The sequence below is a fragment of the Tachypleus tridentatus genome, chromosome 11 (genome assembly GCF_004210375.1).
Source record: "Tachypleus tridentatus isolate NWPU-2018 chromosome 11, ASM421037v1, whole genome shotgun sequence".
In the NCBI taxonomy this organism is placed as follows: Eukaryota; Metazoa; Arthropoda; class Merostomata; order Xiphosura; family Limulidae; genus Tachypleus; species Tachypleus tridentatus.
Window position 1 is genome coordinate 6,370,118 of NC_134835.1, and position 15,519 is coordinate 6,385,636.

The 15,519-nt window shown below is 34.5% G+C and overlaps 1 long non-coding RNA gene across 2 annotated transcripts; it reads right to left on the bottom strand.

The window, feature by feature from the left end:
• Positions 1 to 4,128: 4,128 nt before the first annotated feature.
• On the bottom strand, positions 4,129 to 10,089 carry LOC143231642 (uncharacterized). Of its 2 annotated transcripts, none has more exons than XR_013017094.1 (2): positions 9,750 to 10,089; positions 4,129 to 6,861 (listed from the first exon to the last, which is right to left on the bottom strand). It is a non-coding gene; the product is annotated as an uncharacterized LOC143231642 (long non-coding RNA). The 2 variants fall into 2 exon arrangements; XR_013017093.1 differs by lacking the exon at positions 9,750 to 10,089 and adding an exon at positions 9,320 to 9,671.
• Between the last annotated feature and the right edge of the window lie 5,430 nt (positions 10,090 to 15,519).

Consider the following 15,519-nt stretch of genomic DNA (forward strand, 5'->3'; position numbering starts at 1 on the left):
AGACTGTGAATAAGGCTTAATACCAAGTTTAATTTGAAATATTTTGGCAGAAAACTTTCAAAGAGTATGTGCAAACCAGTAAGTTTTATTTCTGTAAACAGAGGTGCTAAATTCTTTATCAAGGAAAGAAAGTTTGTTTTGATTTTCAGTGTCGCAGGAGAATTTTAGATAAGAATGCTAAGTGTTTGGTGAATTTGTTAATGTTCATGGTCATGCAAGAGTAAGAAGGTATATTTCTTCTTACATTTTGGAAGGTGGAGGGTATTATGTCAGGACTTTTCAGCCAAATGTCTTCACAATGACAAATATTAGCTATGAAGGGTCCTAATGGTGAACTCATCAAAACACCATCTATCAGGTCATACAACTGACCATTAAAAACAAATTGGTTTTATTTTGAAGCTAAGTTTAGTAGTTGTGCAAATTATTGTTTGTTTAATCCACCTCTTAGTCTATCATTACTGGAAAAACAGTTTAAGGTAAATTTTTATCACATTTTTTTTAAAGAAATGTTAGTAAAACAAAATTCAGTGTTCATATTTGTCATAATATATTGGTCAGTGTCTGGAAATTAAGAAATTGCACAAGCAAAAAAAGACAATATATACATTAGTCATATGAAGATTTAAATTAGGAACTAGAAATTTACCAAGTTTCTCAGTGTTGGAAAAGATTGGTCTGAGTGGGTAACTGAGTTTGTGATGTCCAAGTTTAACATTGAAAGAATTATCAGATGTTTTGCAGTTTTTCTTCACTTTGAATGGTTAAATACATTTTTATTTAAATACTTAAAAGTTATTTATGTTTTGTATAACTTGTCTCATTTTGTCAATACAACCCTGTTTGTTTATAAATACAATTCCAGCACTCTTATCAGGCCAAGTAACTATGATATCCTTATAACTAGCTAGTTCTTTTAGAGCTAAGAATTCTTCACTTGACAAAGAACAGGAAGTACTGTGATGATAAAACGTGGAGACAGATGAAAGCAGTGTTTTTTTTTTCTCTTTTATTCTAGTTTGAATAACGTTACCAACATAAAAAACGTTAATACTTTTTAAGACAAGTGAGGATGTTAACGTTTTACAAATTGTTTAAAGCAGAAGTTAAAACCTCTAGCTGCATTTCGAATGTTTCATGAAATACAACATCACTACAGATAAACGTCAAGATGAATAGATGAAGAAAACTTATAAAGTTTTGTGTTTTGTATATGTATTAATGACTGGCTAAAAGCTTAGAGTTCAAAGTGTTGATACTATTATGAAAAGAGTTGAAGTTAATCCAGTTGTTCCTACCACTTTTTAGAAAGCATATTTTGCACATGTAAATTCATTCTTCCACTAACTTGGTAACATACCTTGAATATGAGTTGAATTTTTAGAACTTCAGTTTTTACATCAGTTTGGTTTGATTTATTTCTTACAAGAATTATATTGAGTGTTTGTATCAGTGTTCAAAAGGAAATAACATAAATGTATCTATACGTTTTAGTTTGTTATGTTAGTTTACTAGAGAAAGAAACAACATGTCAATAAAAACAAAGTCATCAAAGTCACAATTTGATCTCATGCCCAGAAAAATGAGAAACTACATAGTGTTGTCCCTTCAATAGTAACACAGAACTGTGTTCTACCATGATCATAAAACCTTGATTCACTTTGAATGCTGATTATAATGTTCATAAGCCTAATGTTTTACTTACTGTTCGTTGCTAACAACCTTACATTCAAAAATTTGATATGTGATTACGAGAAACCCACTTGAAGTAAAAATGTAGCTCCAAATGGCTGGTATCGGTACTAAATCTTTTATTAAAATATATTAGAGAATAATGTTTTGACCTTTAATGACCATCTTCACATACATTACATGAACAAACACTACTAAATCATTTGTAGGTACATAAACAACTAACACTAAATCATTTAAAGTACGTTATACAACTGACACTAAATCATTTATAGTACATTATACAACTGTTCAAAAACCATTTACTGTACATTGTAGAACTGACACTAAATCAAATATAACACAATATACAACAGAAACTGAATCTTTTCTAGATACATTATACCACTCACGACAAATCATTTATTAATACAAAACACAACTGACACTAAATAATTCGTAGTACATTATACAACATACAGTAAATCATTCATAGTATATTACAAAACTGATACTAAATCATTTATAACGCATTATACAAATGACACTAAATCATTCATATTTATATTATACAACTGATTGAAACTTACATACAAATAGCAGTAAATCATTAAAATATACATTATACAAGTGACACTAAATCATTGGCAGTAAATTATGCAACTGATACAAATAATTCATAAGTGTATTATGTAAGTGAAAATAAATGTCAACTACGCATGTGTGTTGTTCAGACGTATCAGTAACGTAGTCATCCAGGCATGTATGTTGTTCAGAGGTATCAGTAACGTAGTCAACCAGACATGTGTGTTGTTCACAGGTATGAATAAAGTACTAAACAAAGAATGTACGTTGTACAAAGGTATCAGTCGAGTAGTCAACAAGGCATGTATGTTGTACAGAGGTATCAGTCGAGTAGTCAACAAGGCATGTATGTTGTACAGAGGTATCAGTCGAGTAGTCAACAAGGCATGTATGTTGTACAGAGGTATCAGTCGAGTATTCAACAAGGCATGTATGTTGTACAGAGGTATCAGTCGAGTATTCAACAAGGCATGTATGTTGTACAGAGGTATCAGTTGAGTAGTCAACAAGGCATGTATGTTGTACAGAGGTATCAGTCGAGTAGTCAACAAGGCATGTATGTTGTTCAGAGGTATCAGTAAAGTAGTGAACCAGGCATGTATGTTGTCTAAATGTAGAAGTAAAATAGTCAGTTAGGCATGTATATTGTTCAGATGTATGAGTAGTCAACTAAGCATGTATGTTCTTCAGATGTATTAATAAATTAGTAGACCCGGAATGTATGTTGTTGAGATGCATCACTAAATTATTGAACCAGGCATAAATGTTGTTCAGAGATATCAATAAAGCAGTCACCAAGCATTTGTGTTTTTCACAGATAGGATTAATGTACTCAACAAAGCATATAACTTGTTCAAAGGTATCAGTAAAGTAGTGAACCAAGCATGTATTTTGTACAGATGTATCATTAAATAATCAAGCAGGCACTTATATTGTTGAAATGCACAATTAAGTAGTGAACAGGCATGTATGTTGTAAATATGTATCAGTAAAGTAATCAAACAGGCATGTATGTTGTTCAGAGGTATCAGTAAAAAGGCAATAAACATGAATGTTTTTTTCAGATATATCAGTAAAGTATCAGAAATATATGTTGTTTGAAGGTATGAGTAACCTACTCAACCAGGCATATATGTTGTATAGATATATCACTAAAGTAGTTAACGAGGCATCTATGTTATACAGATGTAAAGTCCTCAACTAGGAATATATATTGTATAGAGGTACAGTAAAGGCATGTATGTTATTGAGCTCTATCAGTAAAGCAGTCAACCAATTATGTATGTTGTTCATATGTACCAGTAAAGTAGTAACCACACCATGTATGTTGTACAGTTGTACCAGGAATCTATGTTGTTCAGAAATATTTGTAAATTTGTCAACTAGGGATTCAGGAGGCATTATGTTGTTCACATGTGTCATTAAAGTATTCAATCAGGCATGTGTGTTGTAGAGATGACCAGTAAAGTAATCAACCAGGCAAGTATGTAGTTCAGAGATATCACAGAAGTAATCAATGGGGCATGTATGTTGTAATGAGGGAAAAGTAAAGTATTATTCAACGAGGCATGTATGCTGTTCAGATACATCAATGAAGTAGTGAGACAGGCATGTGTGTTGTACAGAGGTATCAGTGAAGTAGTGAGACAGGCATGTGTGTTGTACAGAGGTATCAGTGAAGTAGTGAGACAGGCATGTGTGTTGTACAGAGGTATCAGTGAAGTAGTGAGACAGGCATGTGTGTTGTACAGAGGTATCAGTGAAGTAGTGAGACAGGCATGTGTGTTGTACAGAGGTATCAGTGAAGTAGTGAGACAGGCATGTGTGTTGTTCAGGTGTATCAGTGAAGTAGTGAGACAGGCATGTGTGTTGTACAGAGGTATCAGTGAAGTAGTGAGACAGGCATGTGTGTTGTACAGAGGTATCAATGAAGTAGTGAGACAGGCATGTGTGTTGTTCAGGTGTATCTGTAAGGTAGACAATCTGGCATGTATGGTATCAGTAAAATACTCAACAAGGTTTGTATGTTGAATATTTACAGTTAAGTAGCCAACCACGCATGTATTTTGTGCAGATGAAACAGAAAGATAGACAACCATTCATGTGTGTTAGAAGTGTATCAGTAAATTAGTAAACCTTACATATATGTTGTACAGAGGTATCCGTAAAGTACTCAGTCAAGTACGTATGTTGATCAGATGCGATAGTGTTGGAGCCAACCAGGCATGTATAGTTTTCAAATGTATCAGGAAAGTAAGTAGTGAACCAGCTACGTATGTTGCACAGATGTATCGGTAAAGTAGTCAACACGCACGTATCTTGCACAGATGTGTCAGCAAAATAATCAAAAAGGCATGCATTACATACAGATGTACAGTTAAGTACTCAACCACGCTTGTTTCGTGTTTAGAGGTATCACTGAAGTGGTCAACCAGGAATACCTGTTATACAGAAGTATGACTAAAGTTGTCAATCAGGCGTGTAAGTTGTACAGATGGATTAGTAATGTTATCAACCAGGCAAATATGTTGTACACATCTATCAGTAAAATAGTCAACTTGGGATATATGTTGTTCAGATGTATCAGTAACGTAGATAACCTGGTATGTATGTTCAAATGTACCAGTGAAGTAGTAAATCAGGCATGTATGTAGTTTAGTGGTATCAGTAAAGTAGTCAGGAGGCATGTGTGTTGTAGAGATGTACCAGTAAAGTAATCGACCAGGCAAGTATGTTGTTCAGATGTATGAGTAAATTAGTCAACCAGGCATGTGTATTGTATATATGTGCAGCTAAGTAATCAACCAGACATGTATGTTATTCAAATGTTTCAGTAGAGTGGTAAACCAGGCATGTCTTTTGTACAAATGTAAAAGTAATGTAGTGAACTAGGTATCTATGTAGTTCAGCGATATCAGTAAAGTTCTCAAGAAGCATGTATGTTGTTCAAAGGTATTAAAAGGTGTTGTTGAGATGTGTCAGTAAACTACTTAATGAGGCATCTATGTTATAAAGATGTATAATTAAAGAATGTTGAAGAGATGTACCAGTATATTACTCATCCAGGATTCTACATTGTTTAAATGTGTCAGTAAATTAGTCAACCAGGCATGAATGTTGTTCAGAGGTAACAGTAAAGTAATCAACCAAGCATGTATGTTGTACAGATGTACTAGTAAATTAGTGAACCAAGAATCTATGTATTGCAGATGTATCAGTTAATTAGTTAACCATGCATGTATGTTGCTCAAAGTTATCACTGAAGTAGTGAACCAGACATGTATGTTGTTTAGATGTGTCACTAAATTAGTTAACCAGGCATTAGGTTGTTTAGAGATATAACTAAACTAGTCAACCAGGAATGTATGTTCTTCAGATGTATCAGTAAAATAGTCAATAAAGCATGTAAGTTGTACAGATGGAAAAGTAAAGTAGTCAGCCAGGTATGTATGTTGTATAGATGTACTGGTACAGTAGTAAATTAGACATTTGTGTTGCACAGCTATACCAGTCAAACAATCAACCAGATATGTATGCTGTTCAAAGGAACAAATAAATTAGTTAACCAGGGATGTGTGTGTTGTTCAGATGTATCAGTAAATTAGTTAATCTGGCATGTGTGTTGTTGAAACGTACAAGTAAAGTAGTCACCCAGGCATGTATGTTTTTCAGTAATATCATTTAAGAAGTCAACTAGGCATGTATATTGTAAAGGGGTAACAGTAAAATAGGCAACCAGGCATGTATGTTGTTCAGATGTATCAGTAAGGTTGTCAAGTCGGCATGTGTGTTGTATAGATGTACCAGTACAGTAGTTAATCAGGCATGTATATTGTTCAAAGGTATCGGTAAAGTTGTCTTCCAGGCATGTATGTTTTTGAAATGTAAGAGGAAAACAGACAACAAGCCATATATGTTCTACAGAGGTATCAGTAAATTATTTAATCAGGCATGTGTGTTTACAAGTGTACCAGTGAAGTAGTAAACCAGGCGTGTATTTTTGTTCAGATGTAAAGTACACAACAAGATGTATATGTTGTTCAGAGGTAACAGAAAGTACAAAACGAGGCATATATCTAGTTTAGAGGTATCAGTAAACAAGTCAACCATGCATTATGTTGTTCAAATCTACATGTAATGTACTCAACCAGGCATGTATAGTTTTCAGAGGTATCAGTAAAGTATTCAACGAGGCATGTATATCGTTCAGAGGTATCAATAAAGTAGTCATTCAGGCATGTGTCTTGTTCAGAGGTTCCAGTAAAGTAGTCAACTTGGCAAGTAATGTTGTACAGAAGTACCAATAAAGTAGTCAACCTCGCATGTATGGCGTTCATATGTATCAGTAAAGTTGTATAATTTAAATTTCATTGGATCTATAGATCCCAACCAAGAATTTAGGCCTGTCTTTAAGTATCTAAATTTATAAGTATCTACATTTTCGTACACTATAGTCATGTGTGTTAACTGTATCGTCATGCTTCTCTCTGCTCTTTCCATTGTGATCACAAGATATGTTCAAGAGAACGTAAGCTGCAGCTTCTTCTCCGACTCTTCACACGCTCTCCGGCTCGCTGGACCTTTTTGCAGCTTCGACCGACGCTCCTGAAAGAGAACATAAACCTTTGAACGACAACCAAGGTGAATTACTACCACCACTCTGGTTCAGTAAATAAGTGTCACTCCAATTCAGTAAATACGTTTCAAACTATGTGCTGCATCAACTCCTGCCACGTGTGAAGTGAAGAGAAACAAGAGTTTCTGACCGCCCAGTGTTATTTTTCGCTTCGCTTCGAGAACGAAATAATAATTTCATCCAAATACCTACCAAGAAATAACTAACAGTAAAGTAGTATAACAGGCATGGATGTTGTTCAAATGTATCAGTAATATTGTCAACCAGGCATGTATGTTGTTCACATGTGTCAGTAAAGTAGTCAACTTGGCATGCATGCATGTTGTTCACATGTGTCAGTAAAGTAGTCAACTAGGCATGCATGCATGTTGCTCACATGTGTCAGTAAAGTAGTCAACTAGGCATGCATGCATGTTGCTCACATGTGTCAGTAAAGTAGTCAACTAGGCATGCATGCATGTTGCTCACATGTGTCAGTAAAGTAGTCAACTAGGCATGCATGCATGTTGCTCACATGTGTCAGTAAAGTAGTCAACTAGGCATGCATGCATGTTGTTCACATGTGTCAGTAAAGTAGTCAACTAGGCATGCATGCATGTTGTTCACATGTGTCAGTAAAGTAGTCAACTAGGCATGCATGCATGTTGTTCACATGTGTCAGTAAAGTAGTCAACTAGGCATGCATGCATGTTGTTCACATGTGTCAGTAAAGTAGTCATCTAGGCATGCATGCATGTTGTTCACATGTGTCAGTAAAGTAGTCAACTAGGCATGCATGCATGTTGTTCACATGTGTCAGTAAAGTAGTCAACTAGGCATGCATGCATGTTGTTCACATGTGTCAGTAAAGTAGACAACTAGGCATGCATGCATGTTGTTCACATGTATCAGTAAAGTAGTCAACTAGGCATGCATGCATGTTGTTCACATGTATCAGTAAAGTAGTCAACTAGGCATGCATGTTGTTCACAGGTATGAGTAAAATACTCAACCACACATGTATGTTATACAGATGTATCAGTAAAGTAATGAACCAGACATGTATGTTGTACATGTGTACCATTATACCTAGTCACACGGTCAAGTGTCCCAAGTCAAAATTACAGTCTGCCCTAGAGAGCAGTTCAGGGTGTAATTTTGGTCTTTCTACTTGCTATGGGTTAGCTTAAACTGCGCGTATGACCTCATGGTTTATGACACTTCCATACACGGAACTGCAGATAGCAATTTGCTCTTGTTTTTACAGTAAAATAACCATGTTTTATTTCAGCAACAATTGAATAACTTTCCGTATTTGTTTCTCCAACATCCGTTTATTATTTCATCCCTAAGACATGTGCTCAGCAACGGTCACTTGCAAACTCTCTCTTTCTTGACCTGAAGATGACCTATGAAGGTCGAAACGTTCTTCTCTCCTTCTCCCATACTAGTCATTCTGATATACATTTCTACTTCAAGTAGATTTCTCATCATCAAGATTTTTCTTGCTTTAAATACTGAAGATTTAATGTGTAAAATATTGAAAACTTTATCTCTATCTCCTTCTGTTATATCAAAGTATTTCTTCATCTTTAATATACGTAGTTTTCCTTCGAGCACAACGATTGCTAATGCCCTAATATCACCATATGTTAATGAACTATTGCCTGCATGCTGTGCCTCTGAAAAATGAGACTTAAAAAGTCAACCTTTACATTTGCTTTCTTTCAGAATGCATTCTTCGACACGTGATTCCAAAGTTTCTCCACTTTAAAGAACCAAACTGAAATGTCCAAAAGTTGTTAGATTATCAGATTTGTCTAGAAACACTTGATTTGTTTTATTCTCCCACACACACATAAAGGGTGAACATGTTTGGTGGAGTAAAAGTTAGATCAAGAATTTTGAACAAAACATCAACGGAACAAACAACTTACTTACTAACATTAGAATTGTTGTTAACAGCGTTAATTACACCGATGTACTGAAAACAAGTTGAACCAATGGAATGATAACAAATTGTTCGATGTGAACATATCCAAAATTTGAGGCTGAATTGACTGACTAACAGCGTTCATTCCTAGTTTCATCCTGGCAACCAGATTATTAACCTAAGCAATTATAGCATAAATAATCAGTGCTAGTAAAAGCACAGTTAATTAATAATACAACAACATAGTATAGGTTATGTATTAACAATTCAAGCATTATATAATGTTAAAAATATGTATTTTGGTAAATCCAATATAAAGAATTACGTTATATTTTCTATTCTTACTATTATATAAAGCACATGTTGACCAAAATAACAAACACATTATGTCACTCTCTATTAAATGGCACCACAAAAAAATCTGTAAAAAATTCCCACTTTGATATTCTAAATTCAGACAATTATTAAAATAACTACGATACGTTTATCAAATAACAGAATTTTAAAGTACTTACCTTGTGACAAGAACCTGACTTTTCACTAGGACTAAATCTGAAAGTTGGGTAATATCTTTATTGATGTAATTCATAAATACAGTTTTAAGGGAGAGAAAAACTGTTGACCTTTAAACAAACGGTACCGCACTTAACAGATAAAAAATAATGCTTTTCTTAGCACAATCAGAACAGTTTTCTACTGCATTAATTACCATTAAAAATAAGATTTGTAATAGAAAATGGTCCCTCTTTCTAAATTTTTCAATACTACTCTATCTAAACAGCCCAGTGTTTGCTAACACTAATTGCTCAGCCTCTCACATGTTGCAGAGTAAAGTGAATGTTGCCAGTTGTCTGACTTTTGTTTCTCATTTCAAGAATTTAATTCACATTTATAGAATGGCATTATGTGAATATACAATTACAATATTTATACAAAACGTCATACCTACAAATTGTACTGGTCGAAATACCCGTGGAATATAAGATGAGAAACTTTCGACTGTAAAATGTTGTTCTTTCTTTTCAAAGTTCGGCTTTTATTTTAATGTCTGGTCTCCATAGTTACAATATGCAAATATTCAGTAATATTGTGGTTCCATTTTATTGTTGTCTTTCTTCACAGTTTGTATTGGTTGGAAGTGAAACAATATTCTTGAATCAATTGTTGTAATAAAATGACGTAAGTAAAAAAGAAAAATGACAGAAAAATAAAACTGATAAGTGAGGGATGACAGTGGGAAAAGACAAGATATTCAAAGCTGAGTTATAAAAACAAAAATTTCTCCTTTAAAGCTAGTTAAAGCTACGTATATTATAAATAAAGGGTTATTTCTCGCAATCACGTGTATAACGATTTATTGTTGTAGATCTCAGAACAACAAGTTTAAGATGTGATAAGTTTTATTTGTCGTCTGTAGATTTATTCTGTAAATACGACTTTAACCTTTCATATATATATTTATATATACTAAATGTATGTATTATATGAAATATAAAAAATAGAGAGAACCACAAATGTTTTATTATTATATTAAAATACACAAATAAATACTACTAAAAACAAACATTTAAAGTTTAAAGGGATACACAGTTTACTAACAGTAGTAAAAACAAATTGTAAGATTGTGTGATACTCATGGTTTTTCAAACTATGCTTTCTGGAGCCCTTGGGCTCCGCCATAGTCATCTGTGGCTCTGCGAGGAAATTTTATAATGTTAATATTTTTTCCTAAAACTATAAAATTGAATCAGATAACGCTGTACAAAAAAGTAAAAATATATCTTTAATATAACACGTTTATCGTGTATTGGGCCTTTTAATATTTTATTCTGTTTAACTAACGCTTGACGATTTTATTTAGCTTAGGGGAAGTTCTCGCGGTTAAAGTGTTAATACAATCCCAATTAACGTCGACAGTGGCACCATTGGTTACTAGTAGTTTGTTTGTTTTGTTTTTAAATTTCGCACAAAGCTACTCGAGAGCTATCTGTGCTAGCCGTCCCTAATTTAGCAGTGTAAGACTAGAGGGAAGGCAGCTAGTCATCACCACCCACCGCCAACTCTTGGGCTACTCTTTTACCAACGATTAATGGGATTGACCGTAACATTATAACGCCCCCTCGGCTGAAAGGGCGAGCATGTTTGGTGCGACGGGGATGCGAACCCGCGATCCTCAGATTACGAGTCGCACGCCTTAACACGCTTGGCCATGCCGGGCCAGGTTGCTAGTACATTGGCACCATCTCAAGATCGCATGCGCCATTTGAAATGCCTTTTGTTTTTGAATTTCGCGCAAAGCTACACAAGGGCTATCTGCGTTAGCCATCTCTAATTTAGCAGTGTAAGACTAGAGGGAAGGCAGCTGGTCTTCACCACACACCGCCAACTCTTGGGTTACTTTTGGATTTTACCAACGAACAGTCAGATTGATCGTCACATTATAACGCCCCCGAACGGTTGAAAGGGCGAGCATGTTTGATGCGACCGGGATTCGAACCCGCCATCCCCAGGTTACGAGTCGAACGCTTTAACCTACCTGGCCATGTAGGGCGATTGGAGATGCAAGATAGCCGAGTAATTTTCGTATGAAATATCGGTCAATTCTGGATTAGCGGCTAAACTCGAATGAAATGAAACAAAATGAAGCATGACGTCATGTTTAATTTCGTTCGAGAATTAGACGCACGTCCGATCTGGCCTAAAATTTTACTTGGCTAAAAACGTTTGTGTTAAAAAAGAAAAAAAAAGTAAAAATAATAGGTTACCTTTTTCCTTTAGAAAAATATATTATTCTAGTGGCCCATATTTTTTCCGTAAATCTTTATCTCTAACTTCGTTATGGCAATACTGATCTTAGGTCAGCATGTCATTGTATGATGATAAAACTCAAGTGTTTTAACGAGTTTTCATTAAGAAGCTATTTTGTGTTCGTGAAAATACTTTTGAATTGTCAAAGATATAATAATACATTTTGAGACAAATTAATAATTAGTTGTCCCCCTTATAATGGATAAGTGGCTGAATATCGGTAATAAATCTGATACGAGTAAAAATCTTTCTAGGCCTGATGCGAATTCATCGGCGTTATCGTCGTCTGCAAGCATTTCAACGCATGATGATGCAAGAAGTAACGAAACAAGAAATAAAAGAAAGTATGATGATAGTTTTATTTAATATGGTTTGACATGGACAGGTAATGAAGGTGAACCTGGTGGGTTGTGTGTTGAATGTGGAACTGTGTTGAGTAACAGTAGTGTGCATCCAGCAAAGTTAAAACGGCATCTAGAAACCAAACACTCCCAATTAAAAAATCCATCTTCGGATGGATTCAAAAGAAAGTATTTGCAATTAAATGCAAGAAAAGCTATATTTCGCTTGTTTGTCTATCAGGACAACAAAGGTGTTCTTATTGCTTCATATCGTATCATTTACCCATATTCCAAAAGCAGTTGACGCTCATACAATTGCAGAATATTTGATAAAACCATGTGCAAAAGATTGGTAGAGTGCAATATTGATGATTTTTTTAAAAAACCATCAGCTCTGTGTCCTTTTCTGACAATTCGGTTTCTCGAATAATCAAGAATATGTCAGCAAATTGCTTAACGGAGCTAATAAAACGAGTAAAAGCAAGTCCAAATTTTTTGCTTCAGATGGATGAATCAACAGATACCGCAGGTTATGCGATGTTGCTTGTTTTTGTTCGCTATATTCACGAAGCTAGTTTTGAGGAAGACATGCTGATTTGCAAATCTTTGCCAATTCAAACAACAGACAAAGAAATATTTAAACTGATCAATTTATTTATGGAAGAACATGAGATTCAATGGCAGCTTTGCTCAAGTATTTACACTGATGGGGCCGCAGCTATGATTGGAAAATTTTCATGCGCAGTGGCACGTATAAAAAAGAAAAACCCGGACATCGAGAATATCCACTGCTGTCTTCATCGTCATGCACTTGCGACGAAACGAATGTCAGAAGACTTGAAAGAAGTATTGTGTGATGTCATAAAAATAGTTAATTTTATAAAATCAAGACCATTCGATGCGAGGATCCTCAGTTTAATATGTGAGGATATGTGAAGTTTGCATAAAAAAATTGCTGCTTCATACTGAAGTCCAATGGCTTTCTCGGGGAAAAGTGCTTGCTCGGTTTCACTGCATGAGAAGATAAGTTTCTTTTTATCTGAATGCCATTTTGAACTTGCATACAAATTAAGGGACAAATGCTGGATATAGAAAGTGGCTTACCTTTCGGACGTATTTACCTATCTAAACGAAGTGAATGCTACGATGCAGGGTACCAGGGTAACGTACTTCAATACTTAGAGTAAAATGGAAGCACTTCAACGTAAGCTAAAACTTTTGTATGAATGTATACTTATGGAAGAACTAGATTGCTCCGAAAATATCAATGGATTGTTACTTATGAATGAAATTTCCTTAAATGAAGATGCAAAAGTTTCAGTCTCGCAGCACAAATCTGAGTTGTGTACAACTACTGCGGAGTACTTCTCTACTCATTTAGAAACATCATTGTGGATTCAAGATATCTTTGTTGACCCTGCAAATACCAACGATTTGTCTTTGAAAGAGAAAGAACAGCTTATAGAAATTTCAACTGATTGCACCGTAAAAACAAAATTTCAGCAAGATGAAATTACACAATTTTGGATTCAAATGGCCTGAAATAAGTAACAGAGTTTTGAAAATTTTGATGCCTTTTCCAACAACATATCTTTGCGAGCAAACATTTTTACTCTATACAGCTATAAAGACCAAATTTAGAAACAGGCTAAATACTTAAGATGAATTGCGTTTAGAAGTAACAACCGTAACTCCAAATATTGAACTACTTTGTGAACAAAAACAAGCCCATTCGAGCCACTAATAAATTAATAAGTACACTGTACTTTTACTGATATAAATTTTGCAAACAGAAATTTTTGAAGAAGTAAGTGGAAGCAAAATATTTTTTCTTTAAATATTGATATTTTTTTTATAAATTTATACTCTAAAAGTTTGAAATAAATTATCTGGTACTAGTGACCGATTGTTTGTATTTTTAGTGTATTTTTTTTTAGGTTCCAGAAAGTTTTTTCTTTCTGATGTAAAAGTCCGCAGGTCTAAAAAGTTTGCGAACCCCTGATTTAGCGTATACTGACACAAAAGGTTGATGTTTTCATTATTCAAAAGTTAACGTTTGAATCCTATAAAAATTATTATCTTTACACCCTCCATCCGAAAGTCTAGACAAGATTTAGCACGTTATGTACAAGTGTAGATTTTTGTACTCAGAATCAATGTATTTCTTATTTACTTTCTATGTTTTAAGAATTGTTTGTTTGTTTGTTTGTTTTGGAATTTCGCACAAAGCTACTCGAGGGCTATCTGTGCTAGCCGTCCCTAATTTAGCAGTGTAAGACTATAGGGAAGGCAGCTAGTCATCACCACCCACCGCCAACTCTTGGGCTACTCTTTTACCAACGAATAGTGGGATTGACCGTAACATTATAACGCCCCCCACGGCTGGGAGGGCGAGCATGTTTGGCGCGACGGGGATGCGAACCCAAACACGCTTGGCCATGCCGGGCCATGTTTTAAGAAATACAACTAAAATGTAAACATTAATGAATAAATAGTAATATGCATGTATATGTTATACAGTAACGTACGGTAGCCGAAGTAGTATACTTTTGTAGGCCTAACTACGTATTGGCCTACTGCATTTGTGTTATTGTCTAAAGTCTAAACTAAGGTAAATTTAACATCACATTATATCACATTCAAAATCTGACAAATTTAAAACAAGAGGGTAGTAAATTTTATGAGTAAGTGTCCAAATAACACGTTCATGTACATTGCTCAGAAAGTGTACAGACTTCAATTAGATGAGCAGTAGCACTGAAACATCTGCGATGTCAGATCCTACAGTGTTTACTGAACCAGCGAAACTTTGAACCATGTAATAAATATTTTCACACATTTTAATTACAATTTTATTACCCTCGGAAATTTCGTTTTTAAGTGTTGTAGGAAACATAAGCTGCTTAGTCCAATATTCGACCTTTCACTGGGACTGAACATGAAAATGTGATTATATCTTTAATGGTGTAATTTAAAAATATAGTTTTAAGGAATGAAGTTTTAAAAAACCGTTACTTTTTCAATAAACGGTCCAACATTTAATTTATAAAAATACAGTTTATATCAACACAATCCGAACGCTTTTCCCCTGCAGTTTTAACTTTTTCTAAAGTTTTCGGTACGACGTTATCCAAAACAATCAAGTGTTTGCTAACCCTAATTACTAAGCTTCGTAGAGGTTGCAGAGTAACGCGAATGTTATTCACTAGTCGTCTAACTTTTATTTTTTATTTCATGAATTTAATTCAGATTTGAAGAATGATCTTATGTGAATATACATTTCAAACATGTATGCAAAACTTTATACCTACAAATTTTACTGGACGAAGTACTCGTGGAATGCAAGGTGAGTTCGACTAAAATTTAAATTTTTCTTCGCAAAGGACGATTCCTACATTGACAGTAAAATAAACATGTTTTATTTCATAAGTGGTTGAATAACTTTCCTTGTCTGTTTCGGTATTTAATTAATTCAAACACTAAACATTAAAATGTGTCGATAAAAGAGTAACATGCGAGTATTTGAAGAACTCGACAGGACTATATTGATACGTCTTGTATATTTG